General features: G+C 45.3%; 1 protein-coding gene and 1 pseudogene across 2 annotated transcripts in view; one reads left to right on the top strand and one right to left on the bottom strand.

Moving 5' to 3' along the window:
* The window catches only part of LOC148015820 (methionine aminopeptidase 1A-like), a 185,330-nt gene that overhangs the window by 59,629 nt on the left and 104,147 nt on the right, over window positions 1-21,554 (bottom strand). The gene's annotated exons all lie outside the window — the stretch shown is intronic.
* Window positions 1,779-14,563, top strand: LOC148015821 (uncharacterized; annotated as a pseudogene).

Below are 21,554 nucleotides of genomic sequence, written 5' to 3'. Positions count from 1 at the left end.
CGCACGAGCAGCCCTCGCCGGTCTTGAGGACAGGCGCTCTAAGTTCTCCTTTCGTACCTTAGCACCCTTTTGGGCGTGGAAGGGGGACATGACGTGTAGGGAGTTTATTAGGTGCATCAGTCTCGCACCTCAATAGATCAGATTCACAGCCTCCATGATCAGTACACGAGGATTCGCTCTAGCCTAGATGAGGTGATGGAGATCGCCATTGACTTCTACAAACAACTTTTTCAGTAGGAGACTGTGTCAGCCAGAGTACAGCAAGTAGATAGCAAGTTTGGGATTGCATTCCATCCCTTGTCACAGAGGAGATGGTGTAAAGAAAGACTCTGACATAGAAACACAAATAACAATCGTACGACAAAGCACATATTGATAAAAGAACACAGTTAGAGTTAGGGTAACTTAGAGACAAAGAAAATAACTAAAATGATATAACTGCTGAATATACAATGCTCATGCAGCAAACACACTATGCAGTGAATGAATACTGAATCTCGAACTCCTGTATCTCAAGGATCAGGGTAGGGGTAATGAGTTGGAGAGTGTGTGGTACTTTGAACGGATCCCGAATTGCAGCAAGCAGTCTCCGGATGGCGAACACCAGCAAATGCAGCAGTGAGAAGCTGGAACTGATACAGACAACAGTGAGGAGAGAGAAAGACTAAAAACGCAGGCTGCAGGAGAGAGAAAGACTAAAAACGCAGGCAGGACAGCCTGCAAGAGGGAGAAAAACTAAAAACGCAGGCAGAAGAGAGAGACTAAAAACAAAGGCAGGAGAGCCTGCAAGAGAGAAAATTGCCAAACGTAGGCTGGACAGCCTGGCGACAGCCTGTAGAAGTTGAGCGACAGGTAGAGGAGAGAGAAAAATACCAAACGCAGGATGCAGATGACGTGCCAGGCAGTACGGCAGCAGGTTTGTGCATGAACAACAGTCACCTGGTTGGGATCAGCTTCAAATTGTGAGAAGAGGGTTGGAAATTAGGTGCCAATTGATGTAGACAGCAATGGATAGTTTTGATTGAGATGTCCTCCACGAATGGAGTGTGGGCAGTAAGCTGAAACACCTGAAATTTGCAAAAACGAGATTCAGAATTGAATGGAGAACAGCATACATATTTATAGAAAGTTTGGGCCCTCCAAAGTCGGTTTGTGCTTATGGAACAAAAACTCTCTAGGATCGCGTTCTTTTTAAATAAACAAGGTTTCTTTATTAATTAAGCAAGTTTTGGGGCTGTTTAAGTAAAGCTAATGCATTTTCAGCTCAACAGATTGGATGCTCTCTCCTAGACCCCTTCACAGAGAAGGAGCTAGCTGAGGCCTTCCATGCATAGAATGGGCAGAAATGCTCGGTAGAGGATGGTCTTTCTAAGGCCTTCTTCACTACCTATTGGGAGGTGGTGAAGGACCCCCTACTACTGGCATTTCAAGAGATTTTCAGTTGAGGATGAATGCCAGGGAGTTTATCGGTAGGTCTTGTGAGTCTCCTCTCCAAAGGGGGAGACCGGTTGGAGTTGTCCCAGTGGAGACCAATCACCTTGTTGTCAGTGGCCTATAAGGCGCTAGTCAAGTATATCGGTAGTCGACTTCGCCTCGTGCTTCCAAACATCATTCATGACACCCACACAGGTTTTGTCCATGATAGGAGCATCCTAGACAATGCCTTCACTTTCTTCAAGGCAACCAAGTGGGCTCAGCATAGTGGTCAGGGATTGGCAATACTCCTGAATTTTGAGAAGGCCTATGACAGGGTTGATTGGGACTTCTTAAAGGGCACCATGGCGAGGTTGGGCTTCCCCTACGCATGGATCAGTGGGGTTTTTGCACTTGTGCCCAACCGCCCCAAAAGAGCCCTGCCCAACCGCCTCTATGTTGGAAAGGTGCATTGTCATCATCATCTCGTGAAAGGGGTAGATTAGGGTAGCAAGAGCCACTGTTAAAAGAAGGCTTATCCCTCTTAATCCATTTCTTAAAGAGTTTTTTCATAAAACGTGACCCATTAATCAGTCCAAAGGGTACCATAGTCATCCTGTCGAACAACAAAGGATCTTCTACTTTTGAGGCTTCTCGAACTTCATTCTCAGCTCTACCTTCTACAAGTAGAATAGACTCTTCTAGCTTGCTTTTATAATCTTCTTTTGCATTATCATCTTTAGACCAAATAGGCATCTGTTCGGTGTGGAAGCTGCTGATGAAGAAGAAGAGCTATGGGACATGCGAATGAGCTTGGCCGCAAGCCTGGAGGGTGAACTCCATTCCCCAACTCTCGGGCAGACCATGGGGGTGATAGATACTCAAGGTGGTACAACCAAGGCGTCTATCAGCCAGGCTGAGAGGTGTGACTTTGTGCACTGGAAGAAGAGGGCAGCCTATGCGAGGAGCCACTCAATCACATCCATCGGTGAGCTCCACTGGGTAGGGGCTCGAAAATAATGCTCAGATATGGTGGGACCTCGGCTCCAGCCCACCAATTAATGTCCACCATGCACCCAGACCACTACTGGGAAAAGAGTGCTATCCCTCCTTCACCCATCCGCTGGGAGATGTGGTGTGCAACCTAGACTCTCACTTCCTCCTCTATCTATGTCATTGTCCAATCTCCTCAATGAGAGATCTGAAAGAAGAAAGCATAGTTTGGTCCATCCGGTGGTGCTAGTAAATGGACCTTACCTCTCCTTAACTTGCGAACCATGAAGATCCCCACCTCCACAGGAAGTGGAAACTCACCGCACTCCACAACTCTCAAATAGATCCATGAACCATTGAAAAAAAACTCTTGTAGGAGCAACTACACCTGTCGAGGAAAAGTATGACGGGAGGCTAGGCCAGATGAGCTAGTGGCTGTGTGTGTGTGTGTATGTGGGGGAAGGGGCACATCTACTAGGTGAGCATCAAGTGGGCTGGTCAACGAGGGAGACGGTGGGGAAGAGGAAGAGTGAGGCATGGTGGGGTGATCGCAAGTATATGGCGGGTGTAGGGGGGCGAGTGGCCCCGAAAGGGGGGGGGCTGTGGGATAGGGTCAGGGGGCAATGCATGAGGTGGGGGTAGGCAAGGGGGTTGGGGGATCTTGGGTGGTGTGGGCTGTGAGCTGTGACACCTTAATGGGCGGGGGGGATGGAAGCTTGTGATCCTGCTAGGGGGACGAGGGGGAGGCTGCTGCAAGATGCTCTAATGGGGGCCCTTCACTCGCCCTCCTGCTCTCTGTTGCCATGGCTATGTCTGAGGGGCTGGCTGAGACCCCCCCTCTGCCGTCTCCCTCTCCATTGTCACTAGACCCGTGTAAAACCGTTAGCATCCACCTACGGGTCTATCAGCTGAGCCGCCTTGGCTCCCAAACGCGTGCAATCTGCTGCCTGATGCCCTAAGTCATGGCATCGCAGGCACTAATGAGGCTGCCCTATCACAATAACCTGCTACCTAAAAGAGTGTCTGCCTGCCTCAATCTCAAGAAACTTAGGTATGTTCTTTGTATCTTCTACAGCCACCCGTAACTTTGGGACTCCTGTTGCTGGAGGGAGAAAGAACTGTGTCAAAAAGCCTTCCAAAGTCCTCCACTAACTGACGATACTCTACTGCTAGTCCAGGGAACAGAAAGGTGACCACGTATCTAGGAAACTTGTTGTGGGGCGTGAAGTCCTCCACTGTGAAGCCACTATACCAAGGAACCATATAGATGACCCCCTTCGTGGAGGCATAAGGTGAGCTATCCATTAGCTCACGTGCTACATCCGCAGAGGTGAGTCGGACCATGAAGATCCGACTAGCTCACGTGCTACATCAGTAGAGGTGAGTCAAACCATGAAGATCCCCTGACCCATGAGAACTGTCTCCGCAATCTACATTGTGGCAATGCGTAGCATGGACTAAAGCCAATCCCGAAGCTGGGCCCTGGATGGAGAGTGTCCTACGACCTGTCGAAAGATTGTTGTTTCTCTCAGTTCGAGCTCTATGGCATGGACGGATAAGAGCTATTCCTCAGAAAGGACGACGCACAAGATGTTTAACTAGGGGGCACTTACAGAATGCACCAGCCTCTGACCAGATGTTTCCATTGCGCGTCACTGCTGAGGACCTACCGAGCTAGCTGTTGTGATACCGGGAGGAATGTTGCTGCAGACGAAGGGAGCAACATTGGTATATCGGTGTGCAGTAACATACAGTCAGTTCAGCAAGACAGCTCTGCCAGTCCCTTGGATACTGTCCTCCCTGATTCAGTGAATTGTGCTTGTAGGGCTTCTTGTCAGGCTTGCAGAGGCCGTGCAACAATTTGATGAAGCAGTCAATGGTCCAGCACAGGTCGTTGCCACGAGCGCTGCAACAACAAGATGCATTCTCGAACAAGCTACTGCAGGCGACGTTGACTGCGCAGGCGACAACGAACAGGCACAACGAGCAGCCAGCACGTGACGTACAGGCCCAACAAGCGACCAGACGTGGCACGGGCAACAGGCATACAGGTCGCCATGCATGCAAGTCCAGTAGGCGATAGGCGCGCAGGTCAGGCAGGATTTTCTGCTCAGCACCAGTCCCAAAGGCCAGTTATTCTAGAGGCTAAGTCTTGCATTAGAAAGTGTGTGACTTCAAAACCAAGGAGAGAACATACCATGCAAGTTAGTCTGGGGATGTTTGACGTTGTTGGTTGAGGCACAAAAGAGCCCATTCTAGCCTAAGCAAGAACTCTGAGGGGGGCTTCTAGCAAGCAAGAGGTTGGCAAAATTAGGCGACAGCCATCAACATGAGGGAAACAGCATGCAACAACAAACCACATGTGGATGACAAGACAGGCACAGCAAATTTCTTCTCCGCCTCAGTGAGAGGCAATGATAGAAGAGGAAAGCTTGCCCACAACACATCGTTTTTACTGCCCTTCCCGTCCCCCCCCCCCGCCCCCTCCCCCGTTGAGCTAAAACACACTTTACAACTGATTAGCATCTTTCAACAGCCCCAAAATACACTTATTAAAAACACAAATTTGGTGCACGGTTCGAGAGAGTCTGAGTGTCCCCCAAAACCCTACTTTTTGGCACCATCCTTCAACATCTATAAATAGATGGCTGCCCACTATTCAGCCTCATCTCTTCAGTACAAGTTTCTCACCCTTGTCTATAGATCTCAACCATCAATCTCCCACAATATGGCAGTCAAGCCTTCCGACTTCTGCCATCACCTCATCTACTCCTCTACTACCATGTTTTATTGCTACATTTTACTGTCACGTTTTGCTGTGGCGTTCTACTACAGAATCCTACTGCTACATTTTATTGCCGCATTTTACTATAGCATTCTATTGCTGCGTTTTGCTGCTTTGCTCATTTCATCAAGCATCATCCGCTGCACTCGCCTCAATCTCCTCACACTCTAGTGATCAATGTTTGGTGTTTCTCTAACTTCATCACTCCGAATGGCTATCATAGCACTTGGGATCTATCTCCGGTGGACATCACTCTCCAACACTGCATTCCTCTGCCTTCGGGCATTCTGTACACTCCTATATTCATTTACAGCATTCATTCACTTTAGAGTTTCTTCTCTCTGTGTTTGAGTTTTAAGTTTTCGAGTTTTGCATTTTGTGTTTAGGGTTTGTTGTCTCTGTCTGAGTCTTTGTGTTTCAATCTTGGTCATACATGCTGTGTTGGAACCATGAAACCCACCTTCCTTCTTGAAATGGGTGGTAATAACCTAATTTAAGAGTTAATTACAGCAATAAATAAATGCACATAAAATGAAATACACACTTTACCATAACATTCTTGGACAGTTGACACTCTGTCGGCCCTAAAATTGGCGCCCCTTGCGGTATTTCTTTAGCTTTCATTCAATTGGAAGGAGTACAACTGGAGATTCTTCAATCTCCTCCTGCTAACCAATTGCTCTTGCTGTCATAAATGACCAGCAAGCCTTTTGGGTCATTTGCCCCTTGATTCACCCAGGACTTCTTTTCCAATTTGACCCTTGGCTGGCCAAATGCTGCCCCAAATCAATTTGGGATGGACTGGCTCTTAAAATCCCTTGATAATCTTCAATTATCAGCTGCTGATTTCAGTCCCTTGAGTCTTCCATCTCTGGCGCGGATCCCAAGGTGACTGCTAAACCCTAATTTCTGCTGTAAATTAGGGTTTACTGCAGAAATTACAGATCAGCCCACCAAAAATGGCTGAGATCTCCTCCGAATGGCTAAGCATTGCTGAGAATGGTTAAGCATAGGCTAAAGGAGATGAGAGAATGCTGTAGAGAGAGAAAATTCTGAGATTTGTCGCGAAGAACTAATAAAAATCAGCTGCTGCCCTGCTGTACCAGCCCCGAACGGATGCACCAACAACAATAGGAGCATCAGAGATTGTGATCTTAAAGAGAAAGTGCATCAACAGCAATTGCCACTTCCTAAGGTCAAGAATATGCAATCTCCATCACCAAAATGGTCTCCAATGGCTAGAAAATGGCCCCAGAAGCTGGCAGAAACAGTCCAACATCTCTTCCCAACAGCTCCAAAATGAAAAAACGAGATTTTCCTATCCCTTCAGCCCTATTTAGCCTTTCCCCCACTTGCATGGGAAAGTTTTGCCAAGTGGCAGCTTTCTTACTCTATTTTCAGTAATTTGCAGTCATTTAATTAATTTTCAGAATTAATTAATTCTGAAAATTAATTCAGCCCTTAATCCATGCCCAAAAATTTGACCTTGCCCATCCAAAAATTAATTGGCTAGGCCATTTGCAACCCAAAGTGGTCCCATGCATTAATTGACCCTTGGTCAACCATTAATCCATTAGTTAATGCCTAGTCCCTAGTGTCACCACTCACACTTAATGGTCGAATAATGGTCCTAGAGGCAAACTGACACCAAAATTCACCTAGAATCTAACAAGTGTAACTTGTTACAACTTTTGCCTTTGACACTCATCTTTCTCACAAGGTCCTTTGACCTTCAACTGTGAAAAAGTAGCTTGCACCTCACATGTGCAACACATGTGCATCTTTTAATTGCACATTTGATTAACCCTTTAATCAAATGCCAATTAAGCATAAGCAATGTTGGGTATCTCACACGCCTTACTTACGCCTACGCTCATATGGGAGTGTGCGGGTGATCACTAGGACACTGGGGCACTTTTTACTCTCGGTAGGAGAGGTTTTTTCCCCCAGATTATGTGTACTATTTTGTATGTACTTGTGGTGCACACTTACGGGCACTTACTGTGTTCGGGTGTGAACAGCCCCTTATAACTCTAAGGTATAAGGGTTATCATTTGTACTTTCATCTTACACTCTATTCAGTACTATTGCATTGGGTGTCGTGCTCAACTCTGTCTCTCACTCTCACACTGTCTACTGCACTTCAGCTGCACCTCGATCCTCTCCCATCTGACATTTGGTATCAGAGCTGGTCAGCAGCTCTGTTCGGTTCCCGAGGACTTGCGTCAGCACTGACAGCTCGTCAGTACCTGTCTGGTACAGCACGTGCAGCCTGTACCTTCGTCAGCAGCCACGTCACTTGCAGCTCAGTCCTGCCCGTCAACAGTCGTCCAAATCTGCAGACGTCTTCAGTCCAGGCGCAGCCTTCTCTGCCCAGCGCGCTGGTTGCAGACGCCCCCAGCGCCACCTGCCCAGCGTGTCCGTCAGACCACCGTCAGTCCACCCGTCACACGCGACTGACCTGCGCCCGCCCGTCAACGTCACGTGCAGCCCGCAAGTCTGACAACAGCCCGCCTGTCGCCGTTTTTAAAACTCCACGTCAGCAGCCCGTCGCCTGCCCTGTCCACGTCGCTGCCTTCTCCTCTGCCCAGCGCGCGCCCAGTCCTGCCTGCGCGTGTCACTGGACCTGCACGCCTGTACCTGTGCGTCAGCCCGACTGTACCCAGCAGTCATTACCTCGGGAATCGTGCCCATCGTCAACACGCAGAGGTAACATTCTGCACTTTTCTGTTACACAGGAGTTCGTGCAACAGGTTCAGGTTCAGCATTGGGAAACGTGCTGAACAGCAGGTTCAGTTTTCAGCATTGGGAAACGTGCTGTGTCTGTCTGTGACACATTGAGTGCACATTTTGGGGCTTTTGTAACAGACATTTGAGACAGAAATTTTGGGCAGAACATTTTGGGGCTTTTGATGTTTTAGTGCTGCTGAGCACTAATTGCACCTTGGGAAGCGTGCATCAGTGACAGTTTTTTGTGACAGAGTACCCTTTGCACATTAATTGCAGACTTGTGTTTGCTGCAATTTCTGGAAATTTGCAGATTTCCAGCCCGTACTGCATTGACATTGCTCTATTGCCTTTTGGGAAATAATGGCAAATCAGGGAGGAGATGTATTCACCTATGTGTCCAAGGAAGACCGATTGGATGGGAACAATTATTCCCTTTGGTCTTTTATGATGAAGAATGTATTAGTGGCAAAAAATTTGTGGGATTATGTCAGTGGAGAGGAAGCACGACCGGGAGTTGTGGCTCCCGCTACTCCTCCTCCAGGAGGACGTGCAAGAGGGCAACCTCAGCCCCCTCCACCTCAGCCCGCTCAGCCACTTCCCCCAAGAACTGCAGCTCAGAAAACTTGGGATACACGGGATGCACAGGCTATGTCGCTGATTGCATTGGCAGTTCAGCGTTCTATCATTCCTCATATTCGTTCAGCAGCTTCTTCACAAGAAGCTTGGTTGATATTGGAGCAGATGTTTGCAGGAAAGAATGAGACTCGCATCTCTTTCTTGAAGAAAGAGCTAGAGACTCTAAAGATGAATGAGGGTGATTCTATGCAGGATCATCTCAACAAAATTCAGGACTTGCGGGAGCAACTCATGAATGTGGATGAGTACTACTCAGATGCGCAGCTGATTTCTACCACATTGAATTCACTGGCTCCCTCTTACTTGGCTTTTCATATTGCCTTGAACCTCACTATGAGGATTTCGAAAGAGCCCATCACTTTCATTCAGCTTGTCAGTTTGCTTCTAGAGGAGGAACAAACTAGACGGAACAGTGGTGTGGATGGGATAGCCTCTGAGCAGGCTTTTATGTCAAGGCAGAAGGGTAAAAACAGCCAAGGGAAAAATGCTTCGCAGAGTTCTGGTAGTAGTAACACTTCACAGACAAGTCAGAAACAGGGGGGCACGCAAGCCAAGAAAGGAAAATGCCATTACTGCAAGAAGCCTGGCCACTACATCACTGAGTGCAGGAAGCGCATCGCCAAAGAGAAGAAGAAGGAGTCAGGGATGTCTGTTTCTGCAGCTCCTTCCACTGCTAGTGAGTCCGCGTCCTTTGTTGCAGACAGGGACTATTGTTTTTACACTTGCAGTTATGATGTCTCTTGGGCTGATAGAGCATTTAGCTCTACAGAAGATGTTGACACTTGGTTCTTTGACAGTGGTGCTTCACGGCATATCACATCTCGTAGAGATTTGTTTGCTTCTCTTGGTGCACCTCCCGTTGGGAAGTCTGTTCAATGTGCTAATAATGCATCATACCCTGTTCGTGGTATTGGGGAGATTCAGCTTACAGCCATTGATGGCTCTATTCTCCGCCTACAGGATGCTTTGTATGTGCCTGGCATTAAGAAGAATCTGCTTTCCATTTCTTCTATGGCACGTTGTGGTTTGCAGGTCACCTTTGATGATGACCGTTGCATGGTCCGTGACAAGGAACACATGACATTGGTCTTGTCAGGTTCTCTGTGTCATGGGTTATATGAGTTGGATGCTCTTTCGGTAGATCAGTCTGCATATTTGACATCCACTCTTACTCCTGCTATGTTAGAGGCAGAGTTATGGCATGCTCGTTTGGGGCATGTAAACTATGGCAGCTTGATGCTATTACAGCGTACTCAGATGTTGGATGGATTACCTCTCTTGGAGAGACCTCCTGAGCATTTATGCGAGGGTTGCATTTTGGGGAAAATGCATCGTTTCTCTTTTCCCCGTGATGTTGCTTTTAGAGCAACAGCCAGATTGCAGCTTGTGCATTCGGATGTTTGTGGGCCCATGCAGACAAAGTCATTGGGTGGTTGTTACTATTTTGTAACATTTATTGATGACTTTACACGTTTGTGCTGGGTCTACTGCTTGAAAAAGAAGTCAGAAGTGTATGATGCATTTTTGGCTTTCAGTGCACTTGTGGAAACTCAGTCTGGTTGCAAGATTAAGACTCTCCGTTCGGACCGAGGGGGGGAATACATGTCCTCTATGCTGAATTCTTATTTGCAGCAGAAGGGCATTATCCATCAGTACACTACTGCATATACTCCACAGCAGAATGGGGTAGCAGAGAGGAAAAATCGGTCACTCATGGAGATGGCCAGATGTATGCTGAAGGCAAAGAGTTTGCCTCATAGTTTTTGGATGGAAGCCGTCATGTGCGCTTGCCACATTTTGAACAGATGCCCTACCAAGGCCTTGAAAACCGTCACACCTTTTGAGGCTTGGCACAGCCGCAAACCTTCTGTTGGCCACTTCCGTACTTTTGGGTGTCTTGCATATGCCCATATTCCACAGGTACTTCGAAAGAAGTTGGACAACAAGGCTGTAAAATGCATCTTTATGGGATATAGCAGCGAAAGCAAAGGCTACAGACTCTATGATCCCGTGACCAAGAAGGTTTTTGTCAGCAGGGATGTTGTATTTGATGAAAAATCAGAATTATCCTTGGCTGGTTTTGATACATATCAGGCTGCCCGTGATGTCTTTGAAGGGCTGCTGCCCATCACATTTGGTGATTCAGCTGGTACTTCAGCAAATGAACCTAATGTTCAGCCAGCTGCTCCTATGGAACATGCAGTAAATCAGCACATTGCTGAAACTGAAATTCAGCAGGAACTTGTACACAGTCAGGAAGCAAGACAGGTGCCTAGATGGTACACGCAGACTATGAGAGATAGTCATTTGGAAACACCCTTGGCTGGTCGTACTCGAAGGCAAACTCGACTGCATGATTCAGCACATTCCATGGAGTTGGTTATGGCAGCATGTACTCATGATAATGAGGAGCCTGAATGTTTTGAGGATGCACGACATAGTGTGCATTGGATGGCAGCCATGCAAGCTGAATTGGATTCTATTCATAAGAATCATACTTGGGATTTGGTGTCTTTGCCAGTTGGCAAGCGTGCCATTGGTACGAAATGGGTCTACAAATTGAAAAGGAATGCAGATGGATCCATAGATAAGTACAAGGCACGGCTGGTAGCTAAAGGCTACGCACAGAAAAAGGGCATTGACTATGAGGAGACCTTTGCTCCTACCTCCCGTATGACGACCATTCGGTCTATGATTGCCTTGGCTGCACATTTTGGTTGGAAAGTGCATCAGCTGGATATAAAGACTGCATTCTTACATGGGGAACTTCAGGAAGAAGTGTATGTACAGCAGCCCATTGGTTTTGCAGTTGAAGGCTCAGAAAATTTAGTATGCAAGCTGAAAAAAGCTCTATATGGTTTGAAACAAGCTCCACGAGCTTGGTACGCAAAGATAGATGCCTTCTTGCTTAGTCAGGGGTTTGTAAACAGCCCATCTGAGTCTACCCTTTATGTACATAAAGAGGGGGGATCCATCCTGATTTTGTGTCTATATGTAGACGACCTTTTGCTCACTGGAACACGTGCTGATCAGATTTCAGCATTCAAAAATAATTTACAGCAAACTTTTGACATGTCTAACTTGGGTATTTTGCACTATTACTTGGGCATCCAGTTTGTACATGATGCTAGAGGCATTGGATTATGTCAGTCAAGGTACATTGGGCAACTTCTTGAGAAGTTTGGCTTACAGGATTGCAAGCTAGTTTGTACACCCATGGAACCTGGGCTCAAACTGTCATTACATGATGACAGTGATTTGTTTGATATCCATACTTATGCTCCAGCAGTGGGATGTCTCATCTATCTATGCCACACTCGGCCAGACATACAGTTTGCCGTTTCAGTTTTGAGCAGGTACATGCATCAGCCTCGTATGTCGCATTGGCAAGCTGTGAAGCGTGTGTTTCGTTACTTGCAAGGTACTAGAGCTCTTGGATTGCTTTATGCCAAGGGGGGACCACTGCAGTTACATGCTTACAGTGACTCTGATTGGGCTGGTGATTTTGATACTCGTCACTCCACTAGTGGCAATTGTTTCTTTCTTGGCTCGTCATGCATTTCTTGGCTTAGCAAGAAACAATCCACTGTTGCCACGTCGTCATGTGAAGCTGAGTACAAGGCAGCCTTCACTACTGCAGTTGAGTGCGTATGGCTTAGACGCTTACTTGCTGATTTGGATGTATCTGTTACGGAGCCTACTCCTTTATATACTGACAGTCAGAGTGCCATTGCAATGGCACGGAACCCTGTGTTTCATGCTCGCACGAAACACATAGAGATTCACTACCACTTTGTCAGAGAGAGGCTACATGCAGGTGATATCAGCCTTGTCTACTGTCCTACCACCAGCAATGTGGCAGACATCTTCACCAAAGCTCTTCCACGAGACAAATTTGAAGCATTTCGCGATGCTTTGAATTTGACGCCCTTTGGTGGCGGATGATCCTTGTACACTTGATCACTCTTCACTCCAGGGGGGTTTGTTGGGTATCTCACACGCCTTACTTACGCCTACGCTCATATGGGAGTGTGCGGGTGATCACTAGGACACTGGGGCACTTTTTACTCTCGGTAGGAGAGGTTTTTTCCCCCAGATTATGTGTACTATTTTGTATGTACTTGTGGTGCACACTTACGGGCACTTACTGTGTTCGGGTGTGAACAGCCCCTTATAACTCTAAGGTATAAGGGTTATCATTTGTACTTTCATCTTACACTCTATTCAGTACTATTGCATTGGGTGTCGTGCTCAACTCTGTCTCTCACTCTCACACTGTCTACTGCACTTCAGCTGCACCTCGATCCTCTCCCATCTGACAAGCAAAGCATCAAATTTTCACGTCCTCGTGACAAAGGGTCCATAGTATCCCATACTCAACTTGGGATAGAATCTTTCTCTTCCTTTATCTTTTTCAACCTTGCCTTTTCAAAACGTAGCAATACATAATCACCCTCTGCAAACTGCAAAGCATGTCTATGTCGATCAACTGCCCTATTTTGCTTTTCTTGCGAACTCTGAAGTGCATATTTTATTTTTGCATAGGCTACATCCAAGTTTTCCACATAACGATCAATCTCAAAGATCTTATCCTTAGTTTACAAAATAAGTGGTACCTTCTTGCTAACCTCAACCACTTCAAATGGAGCTTTGCACATAGAACTTTGCATTGTGTTGTTGTAAGCAAACTCAACCAAGGGAAAATACTGCTCCCACTATGTCTTATGGTCTGAAACATAGCACCTTAAAATATCTAACACTGTGAAATTTGCTTTCTCAGACTGACCATCTGTCTGCGAATGGAAGGATGATGAGAATTTGGGCGCGGTACCCATATTCTCAAACAAGCCCTTCCAAAATAAACTGGTCATCTGGGGGTCTCAATCACTAATGATCGACTCTGGCATACCATGATATTTAAAGATATGCTGCAAAAACAATCGTGCCATATGATCAGCCTTTATTTTCTTCTAGTTTTAACTTTTTCCATTCTGGTATTAACTATTTTTTAGAGTCTAGAAGACACTAATTGTGTGCGTATTTATGATTGTAATTTGTTATAAACTTATACATGTGCCAATGTAGGATTGAGGAGCTTCAATGTGTGTGGAGCACGCGATGGGATTGGTTTCATAGACCAATCCATGCTGTTGCACACATATTGCATCCTCTGTGGCGTGATGAGATGCAATATGAGAATGAGGAGCTAGAGCATGGCATTGAGGAGTACTTCTCAAAGTGGGCACGAGGAGATGTGCAAATGTTGAGAAGGCTAAAGGATGATCTGCTCCTCTTTCGAAATAGGAGTCTCCCTTTTGGTCGCCCTACAGCAGAGCTTCGAGAGACACAGTTGCAGCCTGTGTCTTGGTGGGAGAAATATGGGACATCCGCACCTACCTTGGTAAGTAGGCTAACCCATAAACCATAGTCTAGACTCAAATTTCAAGTTTCACAACAAACATGAATCATGATACAAGAATCAATTATAATATTTTTTTCTTGTTTTTGTCATGTGATTGGCAGAAACATCTTGCCATTCAAGTTCTTTCACAAGACTACAGCTCAGGTCCTTGTGAAAGAAACTGGAGCACTTGGGCCCTCTTCCACGCAAAGAAGAGGAACCATTTGACTATAACATAGCTTGAGAGACTTATGTACTGTCATTGTAATCTTTGCCTCCTCGAGTACACATCCTCATCTCCTAAGCCTTGCCAAGTGAATGTTGACAAGATTGACATTGAGAAAATGAAGGACATTCTAGGCATTCCCAAAGAGGAGCTAGACATTTATACCATGCTATATGAGGAGATGTTAGCTCCAGCACACCACACACAAGCTTCATCACGGAGATCAAGGTCGACAAGCACGGGTGCCAGCACTTCAGCAAATGTATCCTCGCCCTCATTTAGTAGTGCCAATGACCACTCTGAGTCAGATATTGCTTCTGTCAGTGCATCTGGCAATGCTAGTGGTAGTGATGCAGATGCCGAGGAGGGTGATCACTAATAAGACTTGAGTCTTAACTCTTCAAAGTTCAAACAGATGCTCTCTTGTGTGACTGTGTCTTATCATTTATGTTTATGGTCATTGACTGAGGACTCGAGTAGACCGTGGTGTTTTATGGATCATTGGTTATCAACTTATCTTTTATGCTCTTGTATCTTTTTTTCATGATTCATGAATATGATCCAACCTCCAGGTGTTTTTGTGATTCATGTATATCTATTATCATGTTACATGTAAATTGTAATGATCTAATCGTTGAAGTGTGATCTATGAATATCTTTAGAGTGTGCTTGGCACTTGCCAATTCAAAGTTTAAGTATAATGTATGAATCCTGATGTATCTTTCGATTTTGAAAATTGGTGTAGACTATAGGTAGCAGGTTATAGAAGTTAGGATTTAGGACCTCCAACCTAGTATGATAGTATCAAATTTCAATGTCAATAATCAATTGTATGTTAATCATGTATGTCAAGTATTTCTCGATCAAGTGACAAGTGTGGCTTATTGTCATCTATTATCTATATTATATATTAAATCGGGGTTACATATTTCCTTGTGTCCCCGTTTCCCCGTTTTCGCATTTCTTCTTGGAGATGAAACTCCATTTCTACCGTTTCCCCACCGTTTCCGTTTCGCCATTTTCGAAACTCCAAGTAACTATATGATAAACCATGCTAACAGCTGAAATTTGTGACTTATGTGACAGTGCATCAACCACAACATTCTTTTTACCATCAATATGTACAATCTGAAAATGAAGCATAGAGAGAAAATTTGCCCATCTCATATGCTTCTCTGACAACTTTGTTTGCCTCAAAAAGTACCTCAAAGTTTGATAGTCTGTCTACACTGTAAAATCAGCACTCAACAAATAATGTTTCCACATAGACAGTGCATGAATTACAACCAAGAGCTCTTTCTCATAGACCTGCAAATTCTTTTCTGCACCATGGAGAATTTGGCTCTCATAAGCCACAACTCGGCCGTCCTGCATAAGAACAATCCTAATGCTGTTACCACATGCATCACATTGAACTATGAATGATCTGAGAAAGTACCTCAAAGTTTGATAGTCTGTCTACACTATAAAATCAGCACTCAACAAATAATGTTTCCACATAGACAGTGCATGAATTACAGCCAAGAGCTCTTTCTCATAGACCTGCAAATTATTTTCTACACCATGGAGAATTTGGCTCTCATAAGCCACAACTCAGCCGTCCTGCATAAGAACAGTCCTAATGCTGTTACCACATGCATCACATTGAACTATGAATGATATGAAGTCATATTTTCCTTCAACTTTTGAAATGCTGAAATTTCCGCTGCTGTCCATCTAAATGGCACATCCTTCTTCTGCAAGGCATGCAATGGAGATGCAATTCCAGCAAACCTGCATACATACTTCCTCTAGTAAGAACATAAACCCAAGAAGTTGCGGATCCCATGCACATTCCTCAAAGGTGGCCATGATCGTATTGCTTCAACCTTTGCAAGGTCTATGCGAATACCATCAGCCGATACAATATGCCCCAAAAAGTGGATTTCATACAAGAATTCACTTTTCTTGTCATTGATAACCAACCTATGGTCACGGAGTTCATTGAACACAATATCCAAGTGTTTTCTATGCTCCGCCTCGTTCTTTGAATAGACAATCATGTCATCAAAGAAAGTGTCCACAAATCCTCTACGTGGCCTGAAGATACCATCCATCATCCGATTAAAAGTGGCAAGAGCATTCATAAGTCCAAAAGGCATAACAAGAAACTCATACAATCCAAAAGATGTCCTAAAAGCTGTCTTAGGCACATCTTCTGATCTAATGCGTATCTGATGATACCCACTTTTTAAATCTATACGGCTAAATATGGCTGCCCCTTGCAATCTATCCATAACATCATTGATCCAAGGAATCGGACAGTAATTCTTTATTGTAATCTTGTTCAGAGCATGACAATCAATGCACATATGCCATGAATCATCCTTTTTCTACACCCAAAGCACTGGAGAACAAAAAGGAGATGAGCTCGGTTGAATCAACCCTTTTTCTAACAGCTCATTTACCTGACTCATAATCTCCTCCTGTTGGGCTGTACTGACTCTCTAGGGTGGCTTATTAGGTGGGCTACTTCCAAGGATAAGATCTATGCCATGATCTTCTGGCCTTTTAGGTGGTAGTTGCCCTGGAAGTGACTAACAGAAGCAATCAACATACATTTTCAGAAATGACATGCGATTCTTCTCTAACTTAGATATATTCCCAACATTCTCACTATCATCTTTATCCTTAGTAAAAACCAAGTACACTTAAAGATGATTTTTCATTACTTTAGAAATGGCAGCTACAGATACAACAAGGACAGATTCACCTTTCAACTTTACATCAAGTGTGAATACCTTTCCCTTATGCTGAATAGTGATCTTTTTTGCATAAGAACCAATCACTACATGCATATGGTGACACCCTTGCATACCAACACAACCCTTAAGTGGAGCAATGAAGAACTCTTCCTTGTCCATATATCCTTGTATATGCAACCAAAGCTTTTCAATGAGCGGTGTGACCGGCTCTGCATGGCCTTTACATGCCATTCCAACTTCCCCCATTGGTCCCATCTTATCCTCCCTGATGCCTAGACGGGTGGCCATGTCAACAGAGATGAAGTTGGCGCGTGCACCATTATCAAAGAAAATCAACGCATGTCGATCCCTAATTTTGCCCCATGCTCTGCACAACTCAGTAGCATCATCATTGGGCTGATCACTAACAACATCGGGCACCAATCCCACTGATGTTTTAGACTTCTCTCCTTTAGAATCTCCCTGATTTTCTAATTTTCCAGCTTGCTACCTATTGGGACAATCCCTTGCAATGTGACCCTCCTGTTCACAAATAAAACATTTATTTACAGCCATCAATTCCCTACGTTGTGCCAATGTTATCGAGCCCTTTCTTTGTAGTTTTGGCCTCTTCTCAAGTTGATATTCAAATCTTCCCCTTTTCTCAGCCTTAAACAACTTTTTATTCGGCTTCTCCCCACTCTCTAGGAAGCCCAAATCCTTCCCACACAGCAAAGCATCGGCTGTAGCAGCAGTCCCTATAAGCTGAGACATGCTAGACACAGTGAATTTAATACAAAAATCCCTGATTCCTTTGGGCATGTCAGAGGAGAGAGGATCGAGGTGCAGCTGAAGTGCAGTAGACAGTGTGAGAGTGAGAGACAGAGTTGAGCACGATACCCAATGCAATAGTACTGAATAGAGTGTTAGCTGAAAGTACAAATGATAACCCTTATACCTTAGGGTTATAAGGGGCTGTTCACACCCGAACACAGTAAGTGCCCGTAAGTGTGCACCACAAGCACATACAAAATAGTACACATAATCTGGGGGAAAAAACCTCTCCTACCGAGAGTAAAAAGTGCCCCAGTGTCCTAGTGATCACCCGCACACTCCCATATGAGCGTAGGCGTAAGTAAGGCGTGTGAGATACCCAACAAACCCCCCTGGAGTGAAGAGTGATCAAGTGTACAAGGATCATCCGCCACCAAAGGGCGTCAAATTCAAAGCATCGCGAAATGCTTCAAATTTGTCTCGTGGAAGAGCTTTGGTGAAGATGTCTGCCACATTGCTGGTGGTAGGACAGTAGACAAGGCTGATATCACCTGCATGTAGCCTCTCTCTGACAAAGTGGTAGTGAATCTCAATGTGTTTCGTGCGAGCATGAAACACAGGGTTCCGTGCCACTGCAATGGCACTCTGACTGTCAGTATATAAAGGAGTAGGCTCCGTAACAGATACATCCAAATCAGCAAGTAAGCGTCTAAGCCATACGCACTCAACTGCAGTAGTGAAGGCTGCCTTGTACTCAGCTTCACATGACGACGTGGCAACAGTGGATTGTTTCTTGCTAAGCCAAGAAATGCATGACGAGCCAAGAAAGAAACAATTGCCACTAGTGGAGTGACGAGTATCAAAATCACCAGCCCAATCAGAGTCACTGTAAGCATGTAACTGCAGTGGTCCCCCCTTGGCATAAAGCAATCCAAGAGCTCTAGTACCCTGCAAGTAACGAAACACACGCTTCACAGCTTGCCAATGCGACATACGAGGCTGATGCATGTACCTGCTCAAAACTGAAACGGCAAACTGTATGTCTGGCCGAGTGTGGCATAGATAGATGAGACATCCCACTGCTGGAGCATAAGTATGGATATCAAACAAATCACTGTCATCATGTAATGACAGTTTGAGCCCAGGTTCCATGGGTGTACAAACTGGCTTGCAATCCTGTAAGCCAAACTTCTCAAGAAGTTGCCCAATGTACCTTGACTGACATAATCCAATGCCTCTAGCATCATGTACAAACTGGATGCCCAAGTAATAGTGCAAAATACCCAAGTTAGACATGTCAAAAGTTTGCTGCAAATTATTTTTGAATGCTGAAATCTGATCAGCACGTGTTCCAGTGAGCAAAAGGTCGTCTACATATAGACACAAAATCAGCATGGATCCCCCCTCTTTATGTACATAAAGGGTAGACTCAGATGGGCTGTTTACAAACCCCTGACTAAGCAAGAAAGCATCTATCTTTGCGTACCAAGCTCGTGGAGCTTGTTTCAAACCATATAGAGCTTTTTTCAGCTTGCATACTAAATTTTCTGAGCCTTCAACTGCAAAACCAATGGGCTGCTGTACATACACTTCTTCCTGAAGTTCCCCATGTAAGAATGCAGTCTTTATATCCAGCTGATGCACTTTCCAACCAAAATGTGCAGCCAAGGCAATCATAGACCGAATGGTCGTCATACGGGAGGTAGGAGCAAAGGTCTCCTCATAGTCAATGCCCTTTTTCTGTGCGTAGCCTTTAGCTACCAGCCGTGCCTTGTACTTATCTATGGATCCATCTGCATTCCTTTTCAATTTGTAGACCCATTTCGTACCAATGGCACGCTTGCCAACTGGCAAAGACACCAAATCCCAAGTATGATTCTTATGAATAGAATCCAATTCAGCTTGCATGGCTGCCATCCAATGCACACTATGTCGCGCATCCTCAAAACATTCAGGCTCCTCATTATCATGAGTACATGCTGCCATAACAAACTCCATGGAATGTGCTGAATCATGCAGTCGAGTTTGCCTTCGAGTACGACCAGCCAAGGGTGTTTCCAAATGATTATCTCTCATAGTCTGCGTGTACCATCTAGGCACCTGTCTTGCTTCCTGACTGTGTACAAGTTCCTGCTGAATTTCAGTTTCAGCAATGTGCTGATTTACTGCATGTTCCATAGGAGCAGCTGGCTGAACATTAGGTTCATTTGCTGAAGTACCAGCTGAATCACCAAATGTGATGGGCAGCAGCCCTTCAAAGACATCACGGGCAGCCTGATATGTATCAAAACCAGCCAAGGATAATTCTGATTTTTCATCAAATACAACATCCCTGCTGACAAAAACCTTCTTGGTCACGGGATCATAGAGTCTGTAGCCTTTGCTTTCGCTGCTATATCCCATAAAGATGCATTTTACAGCCTTGTTGTCCAACTTCTTTCGAAGTACCTGTGGAATATGGGCATATGCAAGACACCCAAAAGTACGGAAGTGGCCAACAGAAGGTTTGCGGCTGTGCCAAGCCTCAAAAGGTGTGACGGTTTTCAAGGCCTTGGTAGGGCATCTGTTCAAAATGTGGCAAGCGCACATGACGGCTTCCATCCAAAAACTATGAGGCAAACTCTTTGCCTTCAGCATACATCTGGCCATCTCCATGAGTGACCGATTTTTCCTCTCTGCTACCCCATTCTGCTGTGGAGTATATGCAGTAGTGTACTGATGGATAATGCCCTTCTGCTGCAAATAAGAATTCAGCATAGAGGACATGTATTCCCCCCCTCGGTCCGAACGGAGAGTCTTAATCTTGCAACCAGACTGAGTTTCCACAAGTGCACTGAAAGCCAAAAATGCATCATACACTTCTGACTTCTTTTTCAAGCAGTAGACCCAGCACAAACGTGTAAAGTCATCAATAAATGTTACAAAATAGTAACAACCACCCAATGACTGTGTCTGCATGGGCCCACAAACATCCGAATGCACAAGCTGCAATCTGGCTGTTGCTCTAAAAGCAACATCACGGGGAAAAGAGAAACGATGCATTTTCCCCAAAATGCAACCCTCGCATAAATGCTCAGGAGGTCTCTCCAAGAGAGGTAATCCATCCAACATCTGAGTACGCTGTAATAGCATCAAGCTGCCATAGTTTACATGCCCCAAACGAGCATGCCATAACTCTGCCTCTAACATAGCAGGAGTAAGAGTGGATGTCAAATATGCAGACTGATCTACCGAAAGAGCATCCAACTCATATAACCCATGACACAGAGAACCTGACAAGACCAATGTCATGTGTTCCTTGTCACGGACCATGCAACGGTCATCATCAAAGGTGACCTGCAAACCACAACGTGCCATAGAAGAAATGGAAAGCAGATTCTTCTTAATGCCAGGCACATACAAAGCATCCTGTAGGCGGAGAATAGAGCCATCAATGGCTGTAAGCTGAATCTCCCCAATACCACGAACAGGGTATGATGCATTATTAGCACATTGAACAGACTTCCCAACGGGAGGTGCACCAAGAGAAGCAAACAAATCTCTACGAGATGTGATATGCCGTGAAGCACCACTGTCAAAGAACCAAGTGTCAACATCTTCTGTAGAGCTAAATGCTCTATCAGCCCAAGAGACATCATAACTGCAAGTGTAAAAACAATAGTCCCTGTCTGCAACAAAGGACGCGGACTCACTAGCAGTGGAAGGAGCTGCAGAAACAGACATCCCTGACTCCTTCTTCTTCTCTTTGGCGATGCGCTTCCTGCACTCAGTGATGTAGTGGCCAGGCTTCTTGCAGTAATGGCATTTTCCTTTCTTGGCTTGCGTGCCCCCCTGTTTCTGACTTGTCTGTGAAGTGTTACTACTACCAGAACT

The sequence above is a fragment of the Lygodium microphyllum genome, chromosome 23 (genome assembly GCF_053477565.2).
Source record: "Lygodium microphyllum isolate KBCC chromosome 23, Lygodium_microphyllum_v1.1.10, whole genome shotgun sequence".
Lineage (NCBI taxonomy): Eukaryota > Viridiplantae > Streptophyta > Polypodiopsida > Schizaeales > Lygodiaceae > Lygodium > Lygodium microphyllum.
Note: the sequence above shows the minus strand (reverse complement) of the source record. Positions and strands in the feature narration are given on the sequence as shown.